Here is a 26,990-nt window from a genome sequence, read left to right as displayed (position 1 = left end):
GCGGCTTTCAGCAATAATGGTCAGACCCGTTGGGCTTTTTGTTGATATTTTAGCACTGCTTAAGTGTTATCTCGAATCCATGTGCGCAAAATGACAGGGTGTGCATAGCCTCATGTATCGCTCCTGTTCTGATTGAAATATTTCTGGCTCAGTGTGATAAGCGTACTGCCACGTTCTTAGACGGGGATAAAGGTTTTAGATTTATCAAGATTTTTTGTTACGTGGTCGGTTTTCTTATGTATAATTTGGCTTCAAGAAGACGACAAAATGAAGAAGCTGTTATAAAGGCGAGCGGGAAAGTGCGCAACGCGGATGAACTGATATTTTTTTGAGGGGACACGATGCTTGCGATTTCAAATTTGACTTGTAAATGGTGATTGATATTTTATGACGTTATGGTAGCTTGTCCAAAGAGAGCCATAGCACAAGGTGTTTCTACTCAAAATAGGATCAAAAATATATTTTCTAAGCATTTTGCCCCAAGGAGACGAGCACCCGACAGGGAAAAGCTTACAACCATCCTATCACCGGTGGGTACCCTTTTAGCACTGGGGACCGAACCCTGAAATTTTTGCATACGAAGCGGATGCTTAAGGGACTAAGCCACTGCTGCGGTGGTTTATAAATGGGGAGGAAGCAGGAACAAAATGGCTGAAGGCCGCCGCTTAACGGCTTCAATAAAAGTATGAAGAGAAAAATTCAGCTGGTAAACGAACCTTGGACTGGTGTCCCAGTTGATGAGTTCCTTAAGCATGTTTCGCCGTAGTTTTGTCGCAAACAAATACAATGAACAAATACACCTTGTTGGTATGTCTTCTGCGAACAGTAGCGCTTTTTTTTCTTTTTGTTTCGTCTAGCATGGTAATTTTCATGGACCTTAGTTTTAAGCACAGGAGGATTTATGGTTTATGGGGGTTTCGCCCAAAGCTACTCAGGCTATGAGGGGCGCCGTAGTGAAGGGCTCCGGAAATATCGACCACCTGCGTGCGATATTTGCACCTGGGATTCTTTAGCGTTTTTTAACGTGCATTGATATCGCACAGTACATGGGCCTCTAGAATTTCATCTCCATCGAAATTCGACCATAGCCGCCGGGATCGAACCCGCATCTTTCGGGTCAGAAGCCGAGTGCCATAACCACTGAGCCACCGCGGCGGCCTGGACGATTTTGAAACACTGCACATATGTGTGAACAATAAATATGAAATGCAGCATATAGTGCACTAGGACATGAATGTATTATGCTCCTTATCAAAGTGAGTGCTTTTGATTACTTCATTCATATTCTTCTCGTTTTTTTATTAATCGCTTTCTAGCATGAACGTTTTTGAACGCTGCTCCTTGCCTGGTTTCTTTCAATCAGACGTGTAAATTTTGCAATGAGCTGTCCGCACATATTTTATGAGATCACCCAGAATCAAAAGGTGAATTGCCAAAATCAGCAAGAGGAAATCTCAACTAGTCTTCTGGCCTACGCTGTTCACTCTAGCGACAAGTTTATAAAACAGGTAACAGTAGTTAAGCATATAAAGAGCAATACAACTACACAAGGACTAAACCAACGAGACAGAGACTGTGGAATTAGTGTCTTTGATAACACCAACTATTAAACAAATTTTTCTGGTGCTTCATCCTGTAACAAAAAGATGGGCCACCAAATATACCGCACGCCGTAAACGTTGCCCCTGTTGAAAGGAAACAAGGACGAACTCGCGTACAATGACTGAAAATTAATCTAGATGCCAGCCTCAACCTCATGTTAATCAAAATATGAAATAGAAAGATTGTACTCTAAAGACCCAGGGCTCCCAGCTACCACAATCAACATCCGAGGAAGTGCAGATATTTCCCCAGGATAGTGTTTTCTGTGTTCTGGAGGAGTATTGATGCACGAAAATGTTGTTCCTCAGAATTTGAGGAAAAGCGTTTTATTATGACAGCATCGAAACAAAGGTTCCAGGGTCAGATGAGGGCAAAAATAGCGCCAGTACGGTCCAGGAAATGAGGTTGCTCCAATGCCTGCTCTGCTGCGCAAGGATACTCTCCGCTGACAGCGTGCTTGCGCTCTATTCCTCGCCTTCGTTTTTGAATTGGTTCCATTTCGAAATTCGGTGAAAAAAGAACGGAAGTGGGGGGGTGCGGAGAAACGGCAGTTTTTGGCGCTTATACAAGAAACCTTTCTATAACTCGGGTTTGTCGTCGGTATTTTTGCTGGAAAATATAATTATTCGTTGGTACGCATTTTACGCAGGACATCAAACTATTGAAATATTTGTTTATCGTGAAGTGCTGATTGTTGGCTCGTTGCACCAAGAAACTGTTTACCAAATCTGATATTTTTTTCCCGTTCACGCCATTATTTTTACGCGTACGTTACAATTAGAAATAAAATTAACAATTATTTTTACGCGTACGCCACAGCGGCTATCCTGAACGCGCATGAGCGCTTAAACAGGTTGACGCGCTCGAAGCAATGACGTCAGTAAACCGTCAGGCCAGTGCGTGCGTCTTGGCGGTTTACTTTTAAGAGGCACCTTTCGATCTTATCCCCAGGTGAAACCATGCCGTGGATAAGAAGTTTTAAAGGGGGTTTGAAGTCATCAGCAATTTAAATAAATCCTCGCTCTTGAACAGACTCATTTTATTCGGTAATTTCAGTGCGATATCTTCATGTTTTGGGTCCACACGGCCACATTCCTTTTGAAGTCGCCCTCTCGGGTAGAAATTGTGTTTGAGCCAGTTCTTATGAAAACTGGTCTGGATGAAATAGCATAGTAAGATTGCAGATTGCAATTCCAGACTGCAATTTTGCTGGAAAGTTTTTAAGAAAATATGGAAAGAACACATATCAGTAACAAAAAGACTTAACGATATTCAGGCTCTACTGGAAAGTTGCAACCGATTCGTTTGAGAAGCCTATGTAAAAAATAAAAACAGTAAAAATTGTCCTCCTCTACGAGGGCGAAATCGTAGTGCTCGGAGTTGGCAACATACTAGTGCGAGAAATTACAATATTGGAAGTGGCGGCAATCAGCCCTAAAAAGATTTCGTTCAGATCACTTGTGCGCGCACAAAGTCGCGTAGCACAGCTGTAACGTTGTCTCCTTGCCGAAGGCATTATCACGTTGATAGGCGCAGCTTTAAGAAGGGTTAGTAAGTGGATTACAAGAGTCGCTAGGTTACAAGATTCTCATTGCTCCAAGGTTCGAAATCTAAAACGTTTGCTGCAGGCAGGTGCTAATTCTTTTTATTTGCTTTTTAATACATCACAGTGTATCTACAACGCACCTGGTTTCGTGACTTCGGTCCGGGTGTACCTTTTACAAAAGCCTAGTTTCGAGATCAAATAGATTTAGGTCAAACCTCGCAGAATGCCAGCTGACGCCTACGTTTAGAGCGGCTATGGTGAACCGCAGGAAGCGGAACGTGCTCGCTTCGTGGCAAAACATGAATGATTAGAGACATGGAAAGACGTAATGAATGGGGCGAGGCTGTGAGCACCCGTGCGAGCCGGAAACGTTAGCGTAATTAACGATTAACGAATAGCGGCAACTAGTATGAAAACATGAAATGGAAGCGAAATAAACGGGAACCAGTAGAATGAAAAAGACTTCAACCTTTGTCCTTAACGCGAAGTAAAGGCAGAATTCAACGCGACACATCTTCGAAAGAAGTGGGGCCTGAAAAGTCTTCGTCATGTGATAGAAAAATACCTTGATATAATGTAACAGCCTCAATCTGATGCGTGCACAATTCTAGAGTAATCCACTCTAAGGCAAGCTATCAAGGCTAAGTTTCACGGCGCCATCGGCCCATCGAGTGATGCATCCCATAGGTCACATGGCCGTTGCTTTGCACCTCTGGAGAATTCAGAATTTGCAAACTTTCACCCGGTGAAAAGGCAATGCTTCTCAGAAACGTAACTGATTTACCGTAATTTTAGAATTCCAGTTCCTCCGAAACTCGCGATGCTATTGTTGCGTGCAATATAACACGCGAGTTAGGCCTGCCTTCAATTTACCGACAGCTGTTTTCTCCGAACAAGCGCTGCGCACATCAGATATCTGACTCCGTGCACTCGCTTTATTGTGGTATCAGAGAACGCTCGCCAGATGCCGCTTCCTTCTCGTAGGTACGCTATACAGAAGCTTGCGCCGTTGAAAGAAACAAAGGATTAAAAAGGAACGAATTTAAGAAAAGAGTAGAAGAAGCATAGAAAGCTAAATACCATGAATGAAAACAAGAAGAAAGCAACCCGCACAAAGTTCGACCGGAGTTTTCGTACGGCGTTCGTAAGTTTTCCGGCCAAAGCGACAAACTTCGTTACAAACATAAACAAGGAACGGAGTGAAAACAGGCGCACGGCCAACCCAGCTGAGAGCAGAGCTCCCCGCTCCCGGTGAGCGGGTACGCCTCAGTGCCCGTGTTTGCACGGGAATGATCGCAGATGCCGGGCTTTGCCCAATATCGCGCTTTGCAGCGCGGCGTTCGCTCTCTGATGAATAATTGAGTAATAACAAAGCGTGCCCCAATTTAGATGTTGCTACAACGCGGTTTAATTTGCTCGTAAACGTTGAAAACGAGAAAAACAATATCTGGTTATCGTCGATCGATGTCGAAGTACCGTTTTTTTACTTAGACACGAATGGGCTGTTGAAGTAGGAAATGTTTCTTTTCGCTTGCAGATAGTGCATTATAGTATAAAAACAAATATCACAAGTTCTAGTTTTAGTTGAGAGCGAAAAATTCGCGCCTACTTTGGATTTAATTAAAACATTCCACGTATGTTTAAAATAACGTTTATCTCGGCTAGCTTTCGCAACTCAAATATGCTGCTCGTGTCATTTTTACCGAGTTTTCTTTCGGTGCTAATTTCTGAACATTGAGTAAAAAAAAGCACACATGTACGTATTTTTCTGGCGGTGCTTTTTAAAGCGTTTTAAATCAACCCGATTTGAAATCGCAGTACTGCTTTCTCTAAATGAAGGGACAAGATCGACGGTCATATTTTCTTTTCAGCTCATAGGTGCTATTCGATTTATGTGATTTGCCTTCACGTATGCTCGCTGAGCTGACATCAGGCAGTTGTGCATTTTTCGCGATGATCGACGTGCGACACGCATGGTATACGTTAAAGCTATATCAGATTAGGTAAAGTTGTTGGGCTAATTCTGTGACCGTGTAACTTTGTTATTTGTTTTTAATTCTTTCATTTCACTTTTTTATGCATTCTTTTCGTACCACCTTTCTCTCCCAAAAGCCCGCCTGAATACAGAGTGGCGTATGCGCGCAAATGAGGGCGGACAAGTAGCGCAAATTCCAACCAACTTTGAAGAAACAAGGTGACACACAATGAAACCAGGAGGGATGCTAACAAAACATGACCAAACGCAGGTATTCTTCATTCACGCACAAATCATCAGTTTGTTTCCATGACTCAGCAGTTGATTACACGCACTGCACAGTCTATTAATTTCTAACGTGTCAAGTATTTCGCTGTGAACTGTGATGGGCGACTGCCGATAACAAGACCGTTTTCAGAATTAGGATCGCAGGCAGAGTATTGGCAGTATTTCGTAACGTGCCCCCCCACGCATGTCTGATCTCGAGAAATACGCGCTCGTTGAGTCATTTTGTGTGCTTTTTAATTGCCTCTTTTATTTTTCCTTGCGTGTCCAATACATTCCGCTTACTTGCTTAGTTAAAATCTCGCTGAGAATTGTTCTACACCTGTTGTCATCGGTCTGTCCTCGTGTGTGCCCACGTTGTGTTAAGCATTATTTTTTTGGTTAGCCCACACTTGCAGGCAAGAAATATTTATGCAAGTAGTGATGCTAAAAATCTATTACTTCTGAGTAATTACTGCATAACTGGTCCAGAGTACTCCTTGCGGATGTTGCGTATGCGGCGCGAGCCTGATTACCATTTTTTGTTAGATTAGTTTTAAAATCTGGAGGAACCATTTTCAAGGGCTAGGTAATATATAATGTACAGTGGCTTCCAACGGGAGAAGAAGAGAAAATTTCTGATTGTGCAGCTTTCTTTTCTTTTATTACGTGGGTAACTTTCTAAGTGCGCTCCTAGTTGAAATCAAGAGGAAGAATTTGGCTTGGGCAGTGCTTGTGATGCGAAGTCAAAATAACCGCTGGACCTTAAGGGTAACGGAGTGGATTCCAAGAGAAGGCAAGCGTAGCAGTGGGCGGCGGAAAATAAGATGGGCAGATGGGATTAAGAAGTTTGCGGGCATATGGTGGGCGCAGCTGGCAAAGAACAGGGCTAGCTGGAGAGACATGGGAGAGGCCTTTGCCCTGCAGTGGGTGTATTCCGGCTGATGATGATGATGATGATGACTACCAGTATTTTCCTTCACATTGTCTCTTCTTGACATATTCTTCTTGATTGGAAAGCCGGCACCTGTACTAAAATTACTTCGCAGGTAGGGCTACACTGGTGTGGAATTTGCGCCATTCACTAACAGCACTGTTAAGGCCTAGGCGCCAGGTCGATGAAAAACATCTTGTACCAAAAGTTGAGCTGCCATACGGATCCGCCCTTCAACGTGTCATCTAACACTTCCGAAAATAAAGCGCCTTTGTAGCAATACGGCTCTTGCTGCAGAGAAACATAATTTACAGGCATAAACTTCACTAGACATCTTTCATATACCGCCGATTGAAGTGCCTTTCCGGCATTACGGCCTCTACTGCAGGGACAAAATTTACGGGATAGACCGGCCATATGTTGCATACGTCTTGTTCGTATCCACAAATTTCAGTGCGTTTTCGCGAATATTGATCCATACCGCGGAAAAGTCTTATTTACAGCATCCATTTTCATGTTTAGGCTACCTTCTCTGAAAGGAATGGAGTTGAAGAAACAGGAAAAGACGCGAAATGGAACTCAGGAGAGGAAGGGAGAGCAAGTAGATAGGCGTAAAACAAAGCAAAATTCTGCCTGGTAATTGTCTGCACTTCAGATACATACTATGCACTGAGCCAAAAAAAAAAAACCGGTTAAAGCAATTCGTATGTCTCGGTGTTCGTTCCATTGGCATATTGCGGGAAATAAAAACCAGTCTTAGTCAATAGATGTCTCCCCCTTTCCCCCCTTTTTTCGGTTGATTATTGCGCACCAAGAAGATTTTCGTGGGTTGTTCAGATCAGTGCAATGCGAATATCAGAAGCTGGCGTGAGCAGCGAAGCATAATTGACTTATAAAGTTAAAATTAGCGAGAGATGAAAATATCAAATTTCACACCTTTAGTGATGGCGTTAGCCGCTAGCTAAGTCAGCAAAGAGGGTCCTGTAAGCATATAGCCTTTGCACGCATGGTTCCCTTGCCGGGCCAGCACGCACTCTGCGTTGCAGACGGTCTGTTAGACGGCGTCGTCGTTCCGAAGCTCTGGCGTACATGCGTCGAGGGCGGGCCAGGTGCAAACATTGCAGGGCTTCCAGGTGGCTGCCATAATCCTTTGAGTGCCGGGTGGGCTGAGGTTTTTCTCTTTCTTTTCTCTGTTTTGGGGGTTTAAGGTAGGAATGCCTTAACAAAGACGTCGACGCATTTCTCTGCCCTCGGTTTTTTGCGCAGCAGCTTCGGTCGTCGATTTTTGCGAACTGGCGGGTGCTCTGAAGAGTGCGCCATCTACAATCACCTCATCTCGGTGGGACTGGGAGTGGATGCACTCCAGGGACGGTCCTTTACTTGCACGGAGTGCATGTCGAAGCAGTCGCGCACATCTTAGAAGTTGTAAGGGAACGTGCAAAGTACTTGAGCGTAATATAAGCTTAGAAACGCTTCAGGTTATAGCTGAGCCGAGCTGAGAACGAGAGTAGGTCAGCAGGTACGTGACGCACGAAGAACACGCCTGGGAGATGTAATCAAGCACCGATAGCCCTTTCCACTGCGCTTACTGTGGCACACGGAGAAAAGCAATCGACCGACAAAACTTAGTTGAGTAAGCGCACATAATTACAAACTTACTCTCTCATCTATAAAAATGCTCGGAGTTTGTAGGCGGCTTTAGCAGCACACGTAAGCGCCATCTATTCACGGACGGAGATCGGGTGAAAAGGGGCACTGCCGCCGCCATGCCTAAAACGCACGTTTAAAAGAAACAAAATTAAGACAGCAAATAGCGTAAACTCTGCCGAAAGCTGCGGTGCAAAGCATCGTGGTCACACGCGGTAACGAATGTCGTTCGCCAAGCAGTAAAAGTAAAGAAATGAAGACCGGCCGTTCGGCGTTTTCGATGACAGGCTGGCTGTGCCGGGGCTTGAGCCGCGCGTCAAGCCGGCGCTATGGCCCGGACCTGTTTTACGATCAGCCGGAATCGCGGTCGCAGAGCGAAGCGCTCGGCCGAAGCCTCTGTCCGGAGCCCGTTTGCAAAGCCGAATGCGCCCTTATACGGCGCGCGCGGCCGCCGGAGCGGCCCGGCAGGCCGTAAAAGCGGAGAACGGCCGCGGGCCGCCTAAACGCGTTTATACCTGCTCGCGGCGGCGCACTGTGGCACGCGCGGAGGCTTTCGCGATGGCCGTGCGCGCCTTGGGCGCCAAGAAGAGAGGCCACACCTGGCCTAGGTTTGAATCCAAGTGGCCGTTGCAAACTTCTAACGGCCCTGGAACGCATTAATGTTGCGCTTCCAGAAATGGAGATGCCCGCGAAGCGACGTTCTCTGTCTCGTGCAAATCGCGCGTGCCACCGCGCGAATCCTAGCTGTGAGAAGTAACGCCAGTGCGAATGCGAAACAAAGCGGAAACAGGCAGAGGATACGGAAGGGACTGTTGTGGACCCCGTTGCTATAGCGGTCGGTTTGGCTGATGTTACCGGGAGTTGCAGCTTTGGAAGCTGGTTGCCTCTTTTGGTATCGAGCTATTGCGTCTGGACTAGCGTGTAGTTCCAAAAAACCACCGCAACACGTAAGAGCCTGGAAAATATCTTCAATTTAGGCGGCGAGCCTCTGATGGTGAAAATACGCCATAGGTTACAAATTATGTTGAAAAGAACAGCTGTGCACACAACTCTTTGACTCGGTTAAAAAAAGAAAGAGAAAGGAACAAGTCAGGAAAGCTGGAGAAATTATTCAACACCATGCCCGGTTAGCTTCACTTCACATGAAGCAAGGTGGTGAAGAAACGGATAAGTTTGTGGGGCAGAATTGACAGAGCGTGCACAAGCGAGTATACCCAGCTTACCTGCATGCGGTCGCTTAATCCTGTTCGTTTAGGATAGCGCGATATAAGATATCATAATTTTATTTCATAATATCAGAATATTATTTAAGAATATCAGCATATTTTGAATTTAGAATAGCGGCGCAGTTGTGGCATTTCGCGCCATTCAAGCATTAGGCCAAGTATCAGTTCATAGACAAGTAGGAACAAAGCAAAGGGCGGTTAGAATTTGAAGCGAGGGCACTAGAAACTTGCGCCTTGCTTATGTAGCGGGCGCATAGATATCAGTGAGCAGTTGCGTCGTAGAGTGCACGGAAAAGTGCAGGCTGCGCATTGCACTCGCAACGTAGTTGTAGATACCGTAAATCAAATCTAGTGTCCCGAAATGTTGACGCGCTGCAACAAATTCCTTGACGAAAGTTGAAGTATATTAGCCGCCTGAGTTCGCATTTCTACAGGACAGTCTGCTTCTGTGCCTTTGTCTGCATTTGTGTCGCTAAAAACAGTGCGTACGGCGCACTGGCCATTATCGCGGTTGTTATGACTGTATTGTTTGTAAGGATGAATATAGACGCAAGGGAAAAGAAAAAGTGGAAGCGGATAGAAAGAATGGAGAGAGAGAATAAAGAAACTGGGCTAGGGGAGAATAAATGTAGGCGCGCATGCTCACAGAGCCCCGAAGGAATGGCTTGAGGACTCCCAGAGATCTATGAATGCAAAGTAGAGAGGGACCAAGTCCGCAAACAATTCCGTTTCATTTGGTCGTCTCCGTTACTAGAAACAAGCAACGGAAAAAAAACAAACGAAAAAGGACCATCTATTTCGAAAGCGCCGCAGTAAACGACGCAGCAGCACAAAATTTTCAAGCTGGCAATTACTGTTTTCGAACACGTAGCCAGACAAGCGTGCGAGAAAAAAAACTGAAAAAGCGCTTATTGAGGTTCCTATGGAGACGTGGTTTTGTGCTGAATCTCATCATAGACGGTTTTCGGGGAGAGGAGAGGAAAGAGGAGGAGTACGATGGCGCTGCTTGGTGATAAACACCTCAGATTAAAAATCACGAAGCAGCGCGTGTTTTGTCGCGTGACACTTTCGACTACAAATGCGGGACGGTCCGATTTGATGGCTGTAGGCGCCGCGATGTACTTCAGGACCCGGCCCGAGCCCCTTGGTGGACGATGTCCGACACGCCTTTACACTGGCGTAACTCAGCTTACCCTTATTAGAGGTCAGTACGAGGAAAGGACAAACAAAAATGCGAAAACGAAAGATAAAATGAAATGAAATGACAGGGTGTGGCGCGCAGCGTGTTCTTCGTCGGAGGCGATGTCTAACCGCGCGCCATGCACGCTACGCGTTAAGCTGCCGCCGTACATACTCGAGCGGTTCAGCCCGTTCGATAGCCCGCTCCGGGAAGCCGCGGGTGCAAAACGTGTGAGGAAATTTGATCAGGGTGGTCGCCAAGTGCTGACTCGGAGACGGGGCGTTGACTTGGGCGGAAATTTAATAAGGCGTTAAGCTCGCTGCGACAGCCTCGGAACGGTAGCGTTTTGGTTGAAGCCGTTCGGCCTTGTCGATTGCTCAAGCGATGTGCTGATGGCGCCGTCTGCAGGCGAAAGAAACCGAGGTTAATAAAGAAGCTGTAGAAAGTATGGAAGACACATCGCGTGTCCCTGAAGCTCGTTTGGTTTGGTTTTATGGTGTTTAACGCCTCAAAGCGACTCGGATTGTGAGGGGCGCCGAAGTGGAGAGTTCCGAATAATTTCGACCATGTGGGGTTCTTTACCGTGCACTGACACCGAACAGTACATGGGCTTCCAGAACTTCCTCTCCATCTAAATGCCACTGCAGTGGCTGGGATCGAACCTGTGTCTTTCGGGTTAGCAGCCGAGCACCATAACCACTGAGCCAGCGCGGCGGCGTGTCACTGAAGCTGGTGCCGGGCTGTATTATGTACTTTCTGAAGGACTGCCGTCATTTCAGAACTTCAAAGATTCTAAATGACAGTTCTCGTTGCTCCATAGCGCTTCGGAGCTGCAGGAGGGCCATTCGAAGTCCATAATACAGCCTTGCGTAAGCGCCGGTCACGATAAGCAGTGGTCTGATTTCTTCAGACTAGTACTGTACGAAACGCATGCATCAGGATTTTACCGACAGTTTTTAAACGTACGCGCACCGAACAGGCAAATCCCCGACATTGCATATATTTGCTGAGATTTTGGGGGAGTATGTTTACTTCGCGTAATTTTCGTGAGCCCAAGTTATTGAAGATCTGTACTTATACGATCCGGAGATACGTTAACATTTATTTCTCGACACATCATGAAATCTCAAGGTTTTTACAGTTCCATGCAGCGGAAGTAACTCTAGACCGCAGACAAGCTGAGAATAGCATAGAGTGTATCGAATGCATTGTTGTTTTTCCTTCATGTTAAGGAAGCACCGCAATAAAGTTGAGTCATAACATTTGCTACTTAAAGATGTGAGTTTTTCTGCAACACGTCATGGGTTATGCCGAGGAAATTGGCAAGTTAACAGGCCTAATACCAGACATTGCTGAATTTGCCGACATTTGGGGAAAAGATGTTGCTTCACCTAATTCCTCTGGCCCTGAATTTAAAAAAAATTGTACTTACATTATTTGAGACATCGGCTGGAAACTTTCAGCCCCTATGTCAATTTCCACAAGCAGAATAAAAGCACTGCATTTTAATTAGGCTCCAATGTTGCAGTTCGAGCTTGTTACAGCTCCTAACGTTTCAGAGGCGATGCGCTGCTTATCAGAATAGTTTAGTTTACGGACTTTAGCTACTCCAACTACTACTTGCACATACTAGCACACCCTACTTACACTTACTACTTACACTAGTTGACCCGGACACGGTGAGCACATGTGTAACAGTTCACTACACGCGCTTGACATTTGTGTGCTGAACATTTTTGCTCATTAAGAATGGCTGGCGAGGTTATCTGAAGGGGAGGCTACATTTACATAGCGTCAATACCATCAGAATTCGTCACCAAGCAAATCAAAGGCGTGCCCTCGGTAAGTACACCACGCTGCTAGCCTCCTAAATTTGCACCCGCGCAACAGTCGTGCTTTCAAACAAGACATCAACGAGCATTTTACCGCTCGGTGAAACCACTGGAACCCCATACCCAGTCAAACGAGAAAGCCTTGCAGTAGTACTCGGGCTCCATTAATTTCGCACGACACTCAGATGTTCGTTCTATGCGTAGGTGGTTGTTTTCGCGTTAACGTTTGCGTGTTACGCGCGATGGTCGCCGCTACGATGTGAATCGCTTTTTAGAGCACCTACACTCAGTTTGCGTCGATTAAACAACATAGGTTGGACGCAAACATCCAGTCTTCAGATGTCTCCAACGAACGTACGCCGAATGACATGAGCGCGACCGTCAGCAGGAAGCCTCAGAGGTTAAACGAGCTCGTGCACCATAGGCGGCATGTACTCTATGGCCGCTCCAGTATACGAGCGGGCATGAATAAAACTCTGATGGGATCATATAAAACTGCGGTGGCTTAAGGAATTATATAAAACATCTGACAAACGATTAGTGCCCTCAGAAGCTTTTTGGGATCCATCAAAGGCGCTGTGGTGAGCGTTCTTGCGATACAGCCAAGAATGGGTTGAAACACGTGCCCATAGGGAGCAAAATGAGGGCTTTAAATAAGTGCTCAACGCGTATATAGTGTTTGTATTGCTCCTTTTTAAAGCGTAACGCATGAAAGCGATTCCGCTCCCCATCCACGATGTGACCCTGTGGTATTGACTGCGCTGGCGGTAATGACGTTATTACGGCAACTATAATATCTAAATGATGAGGGCTGTTTTAGAGTGTTGCCTGTGGCCACAAAAAAAAAAGTTTTTTTTTTCAAATAAGTATAAGACAACTGCGGCCTCGTGCGGAAGTTGAGCGACGAGGCATATTTATGTGCATATATTCACGAAAGAAGCCAACTCCCTTTGAAGTCATGAAACGCTTTTTTTTTTAAAACGCCTTTCAGACATTTCTGTGGTTTGGAAGGGGCTAGCTTTTTTCATACACATATCCTAACCAGTCCTTCAAGTCGCCTATTTTTGTGGGCCCGCAGAAAAGCACACGTAGGCACGCACGCACACGCACGCAGAATTGCCAGTAGCATGTCCAAACGTGACGGAAGTGCTACGGTGCATCTTCAGTTTTCAACTGATATGACGACATACACTGGGGAGAAGTTGTGGCTACGTGCTTTCATCTTTTGGCAGCCCAGACCACTTCTCAAAGCAGGATTTAGTAGCAAGGCTGAATGCCCGGCCTGTTGGTAAACCTTGTTCTGAAGGGTAACAACCAGTCGAAAGGGCTGCACACACGTCACAGAATAGCACAGGATAAAGGCGTGACTAACAATTGAAAATTTTCAGATCGCCGGGTAATCTGCCACACATGAGCAGAACCGGAAAGGTAATTTACGTATGATAACTAAAAAAAGAAATTGTTTTAAAATCAGCGCTATAGATGCTGGACTCACGCCAGAATGCCCATGTTTCGTTATCTGGAAGGCCTCAAAGGTTTCGCGCGCGTTACGTGCTTTTCGGCGTTGCCCGGACACATCACCGATGCGTGGGGTACATTTGTGGGTACATGTACCCTGCAACAAAAAGTTGCCCTCTTCGGCATCGATTAACGATCGATGCTTGCGCACCCTTTCAATCGTGCATTCGCCTGTCTGTCCTATGCGGTATTTTGGAAAGGTCAGCGGTACCTAATAAACGACCACCGTGTTAAGGTTTACGTACTTGTTTATGTTTTTTGGTGCAGCGTTTCTTATTTCGAATGGGCGTAATTCGTGCCGAAAGACCTGAGCTTCGCTGGAGCTAAAAAAATCACACTAAAACCTTGGCGCTTGGCAACTTTTTTTTTTCATTGTACGCTACTTAGCGTAAATACAGAACGGCTTGAATTTTATTTCTCTGGTTACTAACCTCTTTCCTCTTTTTTTTTTGGACAACGCCGTCAATCTCTTTTAACAGAGAACAAACACCCACATCAAACAAGCGCTTGGCCTGCGTAGTGGCACTGAGTTAAACAGTATGTCTGCAAACGTTTTATTCACAGCGTTTTGGAAGCAAGCCCTCGAATTACCCCTCTTGATTAGCTTCGAATGATTAGACTAGTAATGTAACATTCGTTCTGTGTTCTTGGCGAGCGCATCAAGCCCACATGTCTTTTTCTTAAAAAAGTTAGTAAAAAGTCAAGAAGTAGTTGTGCATGGCTAATGCGTAAGTAAATTTCAAATAGGATGAACATCGTCGAAAGGCACGGACGATGCTTTCTGCTACTTACGGATAAGTCATTTGGCGCGACGTTTAAAAAATTATCAGCATGCCTAACAATTCGCAATTAGCTGCTATTAATTGGAACTATGCATGCTGATAAGTAAATCCCAGTCTTCTGAATAAGAAAACCGTCAATAAAGTCAACGACAGTCGAAGATAAGTGCATAGGAACTAATTAAAAAAATATTTCGCTTTGAATTCCACATCGTGTTTGAAAAGCCAGTTGATCATACTGGTCAGTAAGCTTTTTCACCGCATAGAACATTTCGTAGTGACGGGCCGAGTAGGAAAACTCCTCGATATACACTGAGAGGGCAGAATTTGCTCCTAATAGGCCTTGCTGGAGTTCATCTACGAGAGCTGCAGAATTATTTACCCCTGGTTTGGTCTTTCGGAGTAAGGCTATTCAAATGTCGTTGGAGGTCACTTTTTGCCACGAACCTTCTTCTGTGACTAAGGCCCTTAGCGGCGTAGATGGCCTATTCGTCTTCGCCGAGAAAAAGTCTTTCAGGGAACTACGATAGCATTTACTTCATGTATTTGCGCAAGTTATTCAAATTACTTCCACAAGCAGCTGTTCTTTAGCTACAGGACGCGAGAAACAAAGGGCCATTAAGGGTGCACTGCAATTAAGTAGCCCAAAAAAGGATTACATGACAAATCACTCACAAGCGACGGCACAAAGACCTGAACTCTATTCGTGAACATAAACAAAAAACCCACTTGCCATGCCACGTTCCGGGAGCTTGTTAAATGCGTTTGCACCAGATCGCGGGTAGCTATTCTTTTTATCATGCCGGTCGTAAACGACCTGGGCACTGAAACGCGACCCGGAATGCATGCTGTCTTACTCACTGCCTTTTTTTAATAATTATTTTGGAGCTATGTAGCAGCTTCTCTAGTTTTCGACATTGCAGTAATCCAGTCCAGGTGACTATGCACTTATTTTAAATGAACGAACCTTACTGTACAAGAATTCGAGAAGGAATGGCTTAATAAATGAAATAAGCAAACCTATTTCGTTTACATGCAAAGGTTCTTACTGTTGAAAAAAATATAGCAGCCTACTAAGCCAGCAGTTTGCTTGCAGGTTTCGGCTTTAAATGTCACACTATGCGACCTATCAAGAAGTTAACTGTCTGGACAAATTCGAAAACGCTTACAATAATACCAATAATAATTTGTACACAAAAATCTGCATTGACACTGCGCAATGCGCATAAGAAGTCCCAAATAAAAGGCTAGCATTATTGAGCTCACTTTGTTGCACCCTGGAAGCAATACTGAAAGCATATCGCAGCTCAAGGCCTATTTCATTTTAAATGCGTTTGATACCGAGAGAAAAAAAAAAATGTCCAACCATCTGTGCAAAAAATAAAAAGAAAAAGAAAGACTGCCGGCTGCGTAGTTAAAACTGTTCCTTGCCGCCAACCTATGGATACTTAGATGTTAGATTATGCACAAGTTTCGATATGCGCGACCGTCGAACTTAATCTGTACCGCACAGAAGAACAAACCAGTCAGCGTACTGTCATAGTGCAGACATTAATTAATTTTTTTATCCACACAGGCAATAACCACTATGCTGTAGAGGGTAGGCTATTTTGCCAAGATGAAAAGCAAGAAAAGAAGCAGAAAAAGAAAGGCCTCAGCCGGTATTTTTTCGTGCGGCTTGCACAGCTCGTGGAAGAGTTACGTTCTCCTGTGCTCTTACGCTGGAGAGCACGGCGAAATCCAATTTAGTCGAGACACTTGTAGTCCGCGTTTTGTTAATTAGTGGAGGGTCTTTTTCTTGCACGAATGGAGGGCGTCTATGGCTTCCTTGCGCAACGACGGGTCGCCAGCAGCGTCTAGGTTAATGTCCGAGCAAAAAATATTCGGACAATTCGCTAGGAATAACCGAGAGAGTTTGTAAGCAACGCGACTAAAATTTAGCCATTTAGAGAATGAAAAAACAGGCGCAGGTCATTAGACGAGCGAAGGTGAAGAGCTTGCTCCTGCTACTGTTTCTGAATTTAAAAGGCTTCATTCTTCTGTTTTAAGCTTTTTAAAGCGCTGGCAGAGTAACTACTGGCTAAGAAAACCGTAAACTAATATCAGCAAAGCAGAAACACAATAAAGGAAGAAATGCGTAGCTGAAAAGAACTTTCTTGAAGCTTTGGGGATATATCGCCAACGCTCCAAATTGCCGTATTTTTCTGAAGTCCAGAGAGTGTACTTGCTTCTTCCTCGGAAAATAAACCAGCCATAGACCGCACCAAATACTTAACGAAAACAAAGAAATCGTCTGCAAGGGAAAAAGAAAACTACACAAGTGAACAAAATAGACAGCACTAGCCGAGACGTCTACGGCCCCGTCAGCAAAAAAAAAAAAAAAAAACGGCTGCTTCGCAGTTGAGGCGTTGGGCGCACAGAGCTTTTCTTTCTGAAGCCCCGACTGCTTTCATGTTACCAGAGAGACCGCACTGCAGGAGCACTCTCACGCGACCAGCTCGTTTTTGATGTGGAGAGAGTATTGTGCCCTATTACTTTCTATTTACGTTCTCTGTCAAAATGACAAAACGTACCTCTGGTACGCACCACCGTTCCGAAAGAGTAGGGCTCTCCGCAGCAGAACTATCATATGAAAACCTAATTTATCAGCGCTGAAAAAAAAGTCTTTGTATCCACTGAAAGTGCGTAGTGTGCTTCGAGGGAGGAGTATTGAACGCTAAGAGCTATCGCATTAGGAGAGCAGAAACAGCGAGCGCGAGAGAATATTTCCGTTACTATAGTGGCGCTGTCGTAAAAAAAAAAAACGCGGTGGTTTAGCTTTGGCTAAACCAGGAGTGACGCGATAGCTATAGCTGGCCGAGTGGAACTTGATCACGTGCCCAACCACGTGATCAGCCACGGCACCACGCCGCCGGGAGCTGCTCCGCACCACGTGACCACCAACCACGTTACAGCGTGACGCCGCAGCCACGCTGAAGGCTCGAAATGCTACCGTAATGTAGCTATCGCTACAAAATACCCGTATATATAATTCATCTTATTTTGGGTGAGTTCAAGAACAGCCCCAGCATTTCACATTCTTGCAAAACAGATGCGTGCAGCACGAGCCCTGGTAAGCATGCTGGTTGATAACAGTCGTACTTTTGTAACGTCGGGATTTGTTGCCTGTAATGAATGGGATACGAACGAGGCGACGTAAGCACACTAGGGTGCCTCTCGCAGTTATATTGATTAAATCGTGTCCCACTCAAATTTTAAGTTGTTTTTTATCAGTAGTGACACTAAAAAATTGGAGCTGCAGTCATGAACGCGTTTGCGTTTTCACGCATATAAATAAAAATCGTAGATGCACGACTGTCGTTGGGCTTCATACCTCCTGCCTGGCTTCTTCAGAGAGAGATAGAGAGAAAAAAAAACCCAGGATAATAAAAAATTGCCTTTTTTGAGCACGGTTTCAGCGTCGCGGTGCTCTAGTGTTTTTTTTTTTCGTTTTGTTTTCTGGCATCCAGGCAGACCCGTGCAGAATCGCGGATAAAGTTAAAAGCAGCGGCGAAGCCTCGTGGTGATCCATCAGCATACGACGGCGCTGGTGTCGTTTTCATTGTTTGCTTCCGTGCTTTTTCTGGCGCTTCCGCGTGGAGCTTTTTCATCACACGCTCTGTTGCTTGCGCGTTCGTTACGTTACTCCTACGCTCCACTGCTGCCCAGCTTCTGACCTCGTCCGAAGCATACAATAGGTGCGCTACTCTCGGTAAAGTGAAAAAAAAAATGGAGCGGAAATTACGTACAGGCCGGCAAAAAAGCAGAGAGTCACAGGCACCGTAAACGTCTATAATGACACCTCGATTCACCTCAAACCACCAATTTAAGTAAAACTGCAGGGTCAGACTAAGTTTCACCGCGTGCAGTTCCAGGACTGACAAAGGTAAAGCCTAAAGCTCGCAACTCGCGTTCGGGTAAAGTTTAGGCTTTGCCAACTTTTGTCATCATGCCGGTCGATGTCACTGCAAGATAACGCTTGAATGCTGGTTCTAGTCAAAAGGTAATTCACAAAAAATAAGAATCAAAAGTACTTGATGTTTTAGGTTTTTTTTTACAATCTCCAAAACGCGTTCTGAAGTTTTTAATTCACTTCGTGGTTTTCGTGATTACCTGGACGTCTTCACCCACTGCTTCGTTCTTCAGCATTTTTATTATGGCCCTGAAAGAAATGACGTTATTTATCACATCCAGCTGAGAATTTCGCGAGGCTTAGCTGTTGTTGGTCTTTCACAGATTTGTTGTAGACAGCTGTTGTGTTCGTTCAGTGTTTTCAGACAGCAGTTGCGGTCAGCGGTACCGCAAGGTAGAAAAAAGTAGAAACATGCTCATTACTGAAGGAAGACGCCCTCTCCCCTTTTTTCCTCTCTTTCTGCAGCTGCGGATACGCCTGCCAAAGTCTTCATACGTTTTGACGTCCCCTTTCGTTCGCTTCGCTGCCTGCTCTTCTGTCGTATCTGGCGTATATAGCTCTAAAGGTCTCCTCCATCAAGCAGTTGGACGCAGCCGTCGCGTTTTGGCGGCCATACGTAAACGAATCGAGCTGTTTTTTTTTTCTTTTCGCTTCGCCCGTTTCACCAACACCGCCGTGGAGAGACCAAAGGCGGGGGGTGTCAATGTCGCCCGTAGAAGCGCTCCAAGCGCCTCCATTTCCTGCGGCCTCCATAGCCTTTCCTCTAACAATACTTTCCTCCTTTGCTCTTTTCCTCCTTCAACCCTCTCTCTCTCTCCTCTAGCACTGCTGCAGCAAAGGTCTAGATATATACTTTTTCAAAGAGTTTGTTTCGCGAATCGGCGGCGCCGCTGATGGACGAGGGTAGACCCGAATAGGCTCGAGCTTTCTTTGGCCCCGCTCCTCATCCTGTTGGTTCTTGCTTTTGCGAATGTGCGGCTGCATCTCCCTCTTCGGGCGCGAGGGAGAACAAAAGGAAGCAGAGGAGGCTGAAAACAAAACCGGAAGCCTTTCCCGTCGCTTTTTGTTTGCCCTCCGCGATGTGGCTCTCCTTTCAACCCAGGCGCCGCGCGGCCTCTCGCCCGGTCGAGCGGAAATTGCGTTGTTATCCTTTCGATTCTGCGAGACGTGTATAAGACGGAGGTCAACAGTTTGCCGTTGCCGGCAACGTGATTATTTTTTTGTCCGGAAGCGAGACATCGTTGATGTGGACGCGCTGCCTCTGCCTGGCGCCCCTAAGAGCAACAGTTTTATGGGCTCCCGCCGCAGACGGGTTTGCAGTTGCTATTAAGCTTACGTATAGTTTTTTTTCCTTGTATCCCGTGACACCTGCCATGGCTGGTTACGCATCTGTACCCTGAAAAACCTTCTTAGGGGAAGCTCACTCGCAACGCAGCTGTTAAAAAGACGACCTGCGTTTATCAGTTATGAAAGAATTTATATTTACCTCCTCAGATGGCACTCTTCATGAACGGGCGCAAGAGGAAACTCACGGCTGCTGTATTTTAGCCCGGCAATATTTGTAATGGGGTGTACAGGAGACGTTGAAAAGGCTCGATAAAATCGTGCTGCAGCTGCATATGAAACGAAAGACTCACGCTCGCTGAAATGTGTAAGAATTTTGCGAGGTAACTGGTTCTTCTCACGATCTTCCTCAGAGATGTTATAACTTGCATGGCGGTTGCTTAGAAAGGCGTGGTTGTACCTGAAGTAAGAGATAACGTATGAAGCAGGCTCGACAGCTCTCGCAGAAAGAGCGGGGAAAGTACAGATGCATAATCGAAGACATTGTGATTACGTTTTCGCGATACTAGCCGTTAGTACCATACAGACCCGTGCTCACAGATACTTTTGGAGAAAAAAGGAGTTGGCCTTTCACTGACCCAACTTACTGACCGAGAGAGTTCACCTCTTCAAACACTGAACGCGAAAGGATGTTCTGGAATAACGTTTTCGGATACGTGCTTGAGATGGACGAGATGTTTTTTTGTTTCACTATAGACTGGTGCTTCTTTAAGACCTTAGAAATCGTGAAATCTTAAAATCCAGCGCTTGAAAGCCTAGAAAGGTGTGATACAAAAGAAAAAGACATCGATCGGCTTTAACAGCAACGATTATGTCTATCAACCGATCGTGAATGACTTGCACTAGCAGAACCACCTGAGAAGTGAGGCACTTTCTTTTCCAAGATGCATGAAGCCGCATGGCAGAGTGCGGCCGACAACCCAGCTGTAACTGTCACACGCGTTGCGCGATGGCCCATAACCAAAATGATTCTGTACTGCAACGGCATCATGTTTACGTGACACGAGCTCATCACGCGCGCTCGTTGAACACAATAGGTTTTCGGCCCCAAAGCCCTATTAAGCAAGGCGAATACTAACATGACGTTGGCGCACGAAACAATACTGCACGGTTTTAGACATAGCAGCGAGAGAGGAAAGAAGGAAACGCGAGTTCATCTCATGCGCAGACCTACTCCTCATATTCGTCGGCGCCGAAGTGCGCTTTGACACGGCACGGGGCGCGAAAGGAAGGCGAGACAAATGAAGCCGCTTGACGGAGAATGGCTGTCGCCATCGTTTCGCGACTAAACGCTGCGCTGTCCCCACACAATGGGCTCGCGCTGCTCTCGCCCTCCGCGAGGCGGTCGATGTTGGCGCAGACGAAAGAGTAGCGTTGGCTGCAGTGGCATTTTCTCCCGTCTATTCACTGGCTGGGACGCCGCCCTTCGACGGTAGAAGAGTGCGTACGCTTTCTTCTAAACAGGGCACGCGACGCGAACGCAATCAGTGCTAAAATCATGCAGAGCACGGTGGCGTCGCTGTCGCGAGACACTAAGCTTATGTAAAGTGATCTCCTCGGTCGGCGGCTGTATACAGCACTGCGCGTCATTGCGGGGATAACAGACTGCGTTGTCAAGAATTTTCGGAAAACAAAAAAAGAAACCATGAAATTGATAAACAGGCATGTTCTGAAATAGGGATGTGCAAGTTAAAACGAAAAACGAGGTCGGTTCATAGAAATTGTGATTTCTTTTAAGTGCGGAGCAGCCACTTCCCTCAAATACGAAAGCGGACAATGAAGGCATTACACTGACAGAAGATTTTGTGATTGCGAATGGCAGGTTAATTTGCCTAACGTAAGCAAATGCGCCAGTTAATGACTTTAAATATCGCAACGTAACGACTGCATTTGTTTTCGGCAGAATCTGGCGAGGTGAAAGTGTTGCGAGAAATAAGTTTCGTGAATCTCAGTTGGGAATTTTTGATCACTGGCGCTTTAACACACGCTATTCGGATGGCACGCATAATGATAAGTTTTAGTTTGTATTTATTTGATTGCTATTGAATTCTCGTCACGCCCGTCGTATCGAAGTCGGCAGCCACCTGCGTTTCTTAACAGATTATCACAGCGTTTGCAATCACTTTTCTGCGCACCACTCAGTGCGAATTTTCGATGCGTTTTCGGTTACCGGGAGCCTAATTTACACTTCAGACATTGCCGGAGTCCGTTTTACCAGAGTCTTTAAACATTTTCTCTGGTTATGAAGCTCCCATGTACAGCGATGGGATAGCTTTATATGCTGCCATAGGTGACCGCGCCGCGGCGCTAGCACTCACGGGGAGCCGACGTTAGAAAAAAATTCTTAGAGCACTGTCTGCTTACGTGGAGGAATGCGAAATCATGTGTTATTAAGAAAGTAAACGTTTTTGAGGAATGGAAATGGCGCAGTATCTCTCAGATCTCGACATCTCAGTGGATACCTCAAACCCGCCTTAAACTTTTTTGTTACCCATTGTGTGACCCATGACTCGGCACTTTTTTGTGGCCAACTCTGTGACCAATGACTCAGAACTTTCTGTGACAATGACTCAGCACTTATTGTGACCCATTTTGTGTACGTGGCTTATGATCATGACTCATAACTTTGATGACAATGACTCAATTCCTGTCTCGGACAATAACTCTGGTCATGACCACATTGATTGATTCCGGTCGTGACTCATAACTTCGGACTAATGACTCAATCACAATGACTGACATGACCATGACAATTATCTCACACTATTTATATGCAAAGCGTTCTACACATTCGATCATGACTACTATACACTAGCTGATGACGTCATATCGTGCGACACAATTTGATTCCACATTTTGCGTCCACTTTTTGCGGATACGTGAACTGCCGACATAGCCTAGTAATGCTTTCGCATTAAAAAATAAAATAGAGAAAGAAATATAGAAATCTAGACATATAGGAACAGAGAAATATGAGGCATTCACTACTCCGTTTCAAAGGGGATGCCGCTAACATTAATCCATCCATCCGGCCGGCCGGCGGAGAAGGCGACAACCATTGGCAGCGAGGGTGGTGTTAACGTCGTGACTTAATGCCGCGTCATTTTTACAGTTAATACCCTGTATTACGTGTGGAATGCCGCGTGAGACCGCGGAGACGGATACCAAAGGTTCGCTGCGTTCTGCATTCCCGCGTTGGCTATAGGAGAACGGACGAAAAAGTGTCGATTGTTGCCTCGCCGAGTGAGTCCGAAAGGCGCGGATTATTGCACTGGCTGCACCACGGCGGGAAACCGGGTCGCACTGAGCGTAACTGTAACTGGGACAACTGCAGAATTGTCCCTTGTCATAGTGTTGTTTTTGTTTTTTGCCTTCAGAATGTACCAATTATCTCAACACTCCATTTTATTCCGCTTTTACTCCGTTTTACTCCGTTTACCCTGCTTACAACTTACCTCAAAGAAGGTCCCTGTCTGCAGAAAGTGTTTTTAGGTTTGGTTTAGTTTATGGGGGTTTAACGTCCCAAAGCGACTCAGGCTATAAGAGACACGGTAGTGAAGGGCTCCGGAAATTTCGACCACCTGGAGTTCGCTAACGTGCTTTGACATCGCACAGCACACGGGCCTCTAGAATTTCGCCTCCATCGAAATTCGACCGCCGCGGCCGGGATCGAACCCGCGTCTTTCGGGCAGGCAGCCGAGCGCCATAACCACTCAGCCACCGCGGCGGCGCAGAAAGTGTTTTTATTCTCAGTGGCAGCTCTCACGTCGTCCAAGGTGTTGTCATGTCGCAATGTGAGAGCAGGTGAAGTTCACTGCGCGCGCTCAGAATACAGGACAGACGGACGCTGTCCCGGTTATACAGTCAGCGTCAAACGCAACGCGAACACCACAGCTGAAATGGGAGCAGCAAAACGAGGAGGTTTTGAAGCGAAAAGCTTCACTACACCAGCTTTTCGAGCCCTCAGCGGGGCCGCAAGTTTAACCTTGAATGTAGCTAGAGTTCAAACAATGAGCATAACTGGTGGTAGGGGTCCGACACATGGCGTCAGCTGCTGCAACGACACCAGCGGCTGTTGCACAAACTATCTTGTCTTTGACCTTTGACCTTCGGTCAAGCGGGAAACCATCTGCCGGCATCGCATGCGCAGGTCATGAAAGTGGGTTCTGCGTAAACCTCCCGTGCACTTTGAAGCGTTCAGCCTAACGCTAAAAGTGTTCGATGCGACGCCTGCCGTGGATATCGCCAGTCGCTCGACCACAAACGTAGCCAGGAAATGCAGCTTTCCGTTTTCGACCAGGGTTAACCAGAGCTAAAAACCACCAGCAATTTTACTTGAGGCAGGCTGACTATTAGTGCATTTGATTTTCACTGTGATGACACGAGGACCCATGCATGGAAGTAATAATAAACCCTGCCTGTATTTCTTCTCCAGCACCTAATATTACGGTGTCCAGCCGAAAAACACAACAGAAAATGTTTTGTCTTCACAACAGATGTTTTTCTAGTATTTTTGGCCATGAACTTTTAGTAACAACCCGAAGATTAGTAGTAACAAAAAAATTTTCGGTAGTATTCTGCTGTCCCTTGCCGTACACTCTAGAACACGAATACGCCTGCATGGGAGTTGAAAGGAAGTAAGTTGTTCTCCAGCGCACTTCCTTTTGTATTTGTCTGTTGTACTGCAGAATTTTTCTGTGGTACTGTCGCTACACTCTAAACAGAAAGGAGTAACTAGGGAGTAAGCTGTAAAAGCGTGTGCGCTAGAGGAGAGTTTGTTCCCTTTTTACGCCTTACTGTTTAGAGTGTAGCGACAGTACCACAGAAAAATGCTACAGTGCTACAGACAAATCTGTTTGTTGTGTTGTGTTGATTTTAGTGGCGCCTAAGGAACTAAGGCTATCATGCGCCTGTCGTTAGGACAAAATAAGTCATTATGACAAAATGACAATATTTCGTCGTATTTAGGCATGGTTCTCTCATTCTTTTCGGCTTGGTGTTCTTCGTTTTGTCGGTAATGATTTCCTGTTTGCATTTTGAATTGACGTTGATGGTACTTCTGAAAAACATGTCCGCGTGTTTCTCATAGTAGAAATTGATAAGAGGACCATTGGCACAACAGCGAACCATAAACCAGCATCTTGAACCGTCACCTGTTCCTGGCACAGCGGAAAATTGTGCTGATCCCGTTCTCAAACCTCTCTAACAAAGCTGATATAAATGATGGTAAGTACCAGGGCAGCAGCAGCTCGCTTCGTTACCTGCTCCTTCATTTCGTTATTAGCACCACGCTCTTGACGCGCAAGCTGACGATGCATGAGATTCGGTTTTTATTCTTCTGAAGGCGCCAACGTTTGCAAATCGAAATGTAGCCGCGGCGCCCAAAAAAGTGAAAGCGCAGCATCTGTGTAGACAGCGATTTCAGCAAGTCTAATTAAGCTTTCACAGTGCGCGAAAACACTATTAAAAATAGCACGCTTACCTATTTTAGTTACTTCCACGCCTCGGGCGAAGAGGTACGTAGTTGTGGCTTTTTAATTATTTTGATAAATTGAGTTCATAAATTACATGCTGAAAGTATATGCTGAAAGTAAAGTATATGCTGAAAGTATATGCGCATTCATGTTTTAAACCTTTTTCACATTTTTCGTTATCCTTGTGCGGGGTAAATAATATTTGAAATTGTATACGAACTGAGGCGCGCTCAGCTTTCTCGCGAACATTCGCCTTCACACGCTCGTGCAGTGCCTTGGCACAGTTCTTCACACTATAGGCAGGACTTAGTAACTCCGTGAGAAGTCTGCGTTTCTGCGATCTCCAAGGTGGCGCAGCCTGATTCTAACTTTTTCTCTTTAACCAACACTGTTTCGATACAAAAAAAATGACATATAAGGACTGCTGCAGTCCTGACACGCATTGAAATATCCGACGGCTTCTGTTTACCTGCGCCGTCGTTTCTTTTATGGCCAGGATCGTTACAAGCACATTTTCTTCCCGACTCATGTCTGCTCAAATTTTGCAAAAAAGTGGCGTCGATACTTCACGTAGGCGACGCAAAACTGCATGCGATGCGCGCGCCACAGAGGCAGAAGCGGCAGGTGTCAGCATTGCGGGGTGTATGAAGTGTTCAATTATCCCCAGCCACACCGGCGAAGGACATGACTACAAAGGCAGGTATGAGTACTCCCTCATGCTGTGTCGAATTAAAACTAAGGAGTGTGTGTGCAGCGCTCATTGATACTTTTTCTCGGAAGCGCAGTAGAATTATGATTGATGCTCGGTGGTTTTATATAATTTTCAGTCGGCAGGGCAATCATCATCATCGTCGTCGTCGTCGTCGTCGTAGTCGCCATCATCATCATCAGCCTGAATACACCCACTGCAGGGTAAAGGCCTCTCTCATGTCTCTCCAATTAACCCTGTCCTTTGCCAGCTGCGCCCACCCTATGTCTGTGAGCTTCCCAATCTCATCCGCCCACCTAACCTTCTGCCGCCCCCTGCTACGCTTGCCTTCTCTTGGAATCCACTTCGTTACCCTTAAGGGCCAGCGGTTATCTTGCCTTCGCATTACATGCCCTGCTCAAGCCCATTTCTTGCTCTTGATTTAGACTAGGATGTCATTAACACGCGTTTGTTCCCTCACCCACTCTGCCCGCTTCCGGTCTCTTAACGTTAAACCTATCATTTTTCTTTCCATGGCTCGCTGTGCTGTTCTTAACTTAAGCTGAACCCTTTTCGTTAGCCTCCACGTTTCTGCCCCGTAGGTGAGTACCGGTAAGATTCAGCTGTTGTACACTTTTATCTTGAGGGATATTGGTAACCTGATATTCATGATCTAAGAGAACCTGCCATATGCGCTCCACCCCATATGCGCATCACCCCGCAATGCATTTAGCAGGGCAATAGAGCCTGCTAAATGCACTGCGTCGAAAATAAGGGCGCTCTAAAGGCCGTCGGCCACGAAAGTGGTTGCGCATGCGTTGCGGGATCACGCGACGGTGGACAGAATTTATCGTACACCCACACCAGTTCTCTGCGAGGACAGGTGCGATGAGGCCCGTTCCCCTGCGTTAAAAGTGAGGGTGTGCACATGACAAAAGCGGCGCACTTGCGAAGGACACGGGGCCTATATAGCTGCGACTTCTCAAGTTGCTGTGGCACAGCTTTTTTACGTACGAACTCAGTTCACTT

The 26,990-nt window shown here is 45.9% G+C and overlaps 1 protein-coding gene across 2 annotated transcripts in view; it reads left to right on the top strand.

Moving 5' to 3' along the window:
- The window catches only part of LOC144128781 (uncharacterized), a 221,445-nt gene that overhangs the window by 1,239 nt on the left and 193,216 nt on the right, over positions 1 to 26,990 (top strand). The window lies entirely within an intron of this gene.

Source organism: Amblyomma americanum, chromosome 4, assembly GCF_052857255.1.
Source record: "Amblyomma americanum isolate KBUSLIRL-KWMA chromosome 4, ASM5285725v1, whole genome shotgun sequence".
NCBI lineage: Eukaryota > Metazoa > Arthropoda > Arachnida > Ixodida > Ixodidae > Amblyomma > Amblyomma americanum.
Note: the sequence above shows the minus strand (reverse complement) of the source record. Positions and strands in the feature narration are given on the sequence as shown.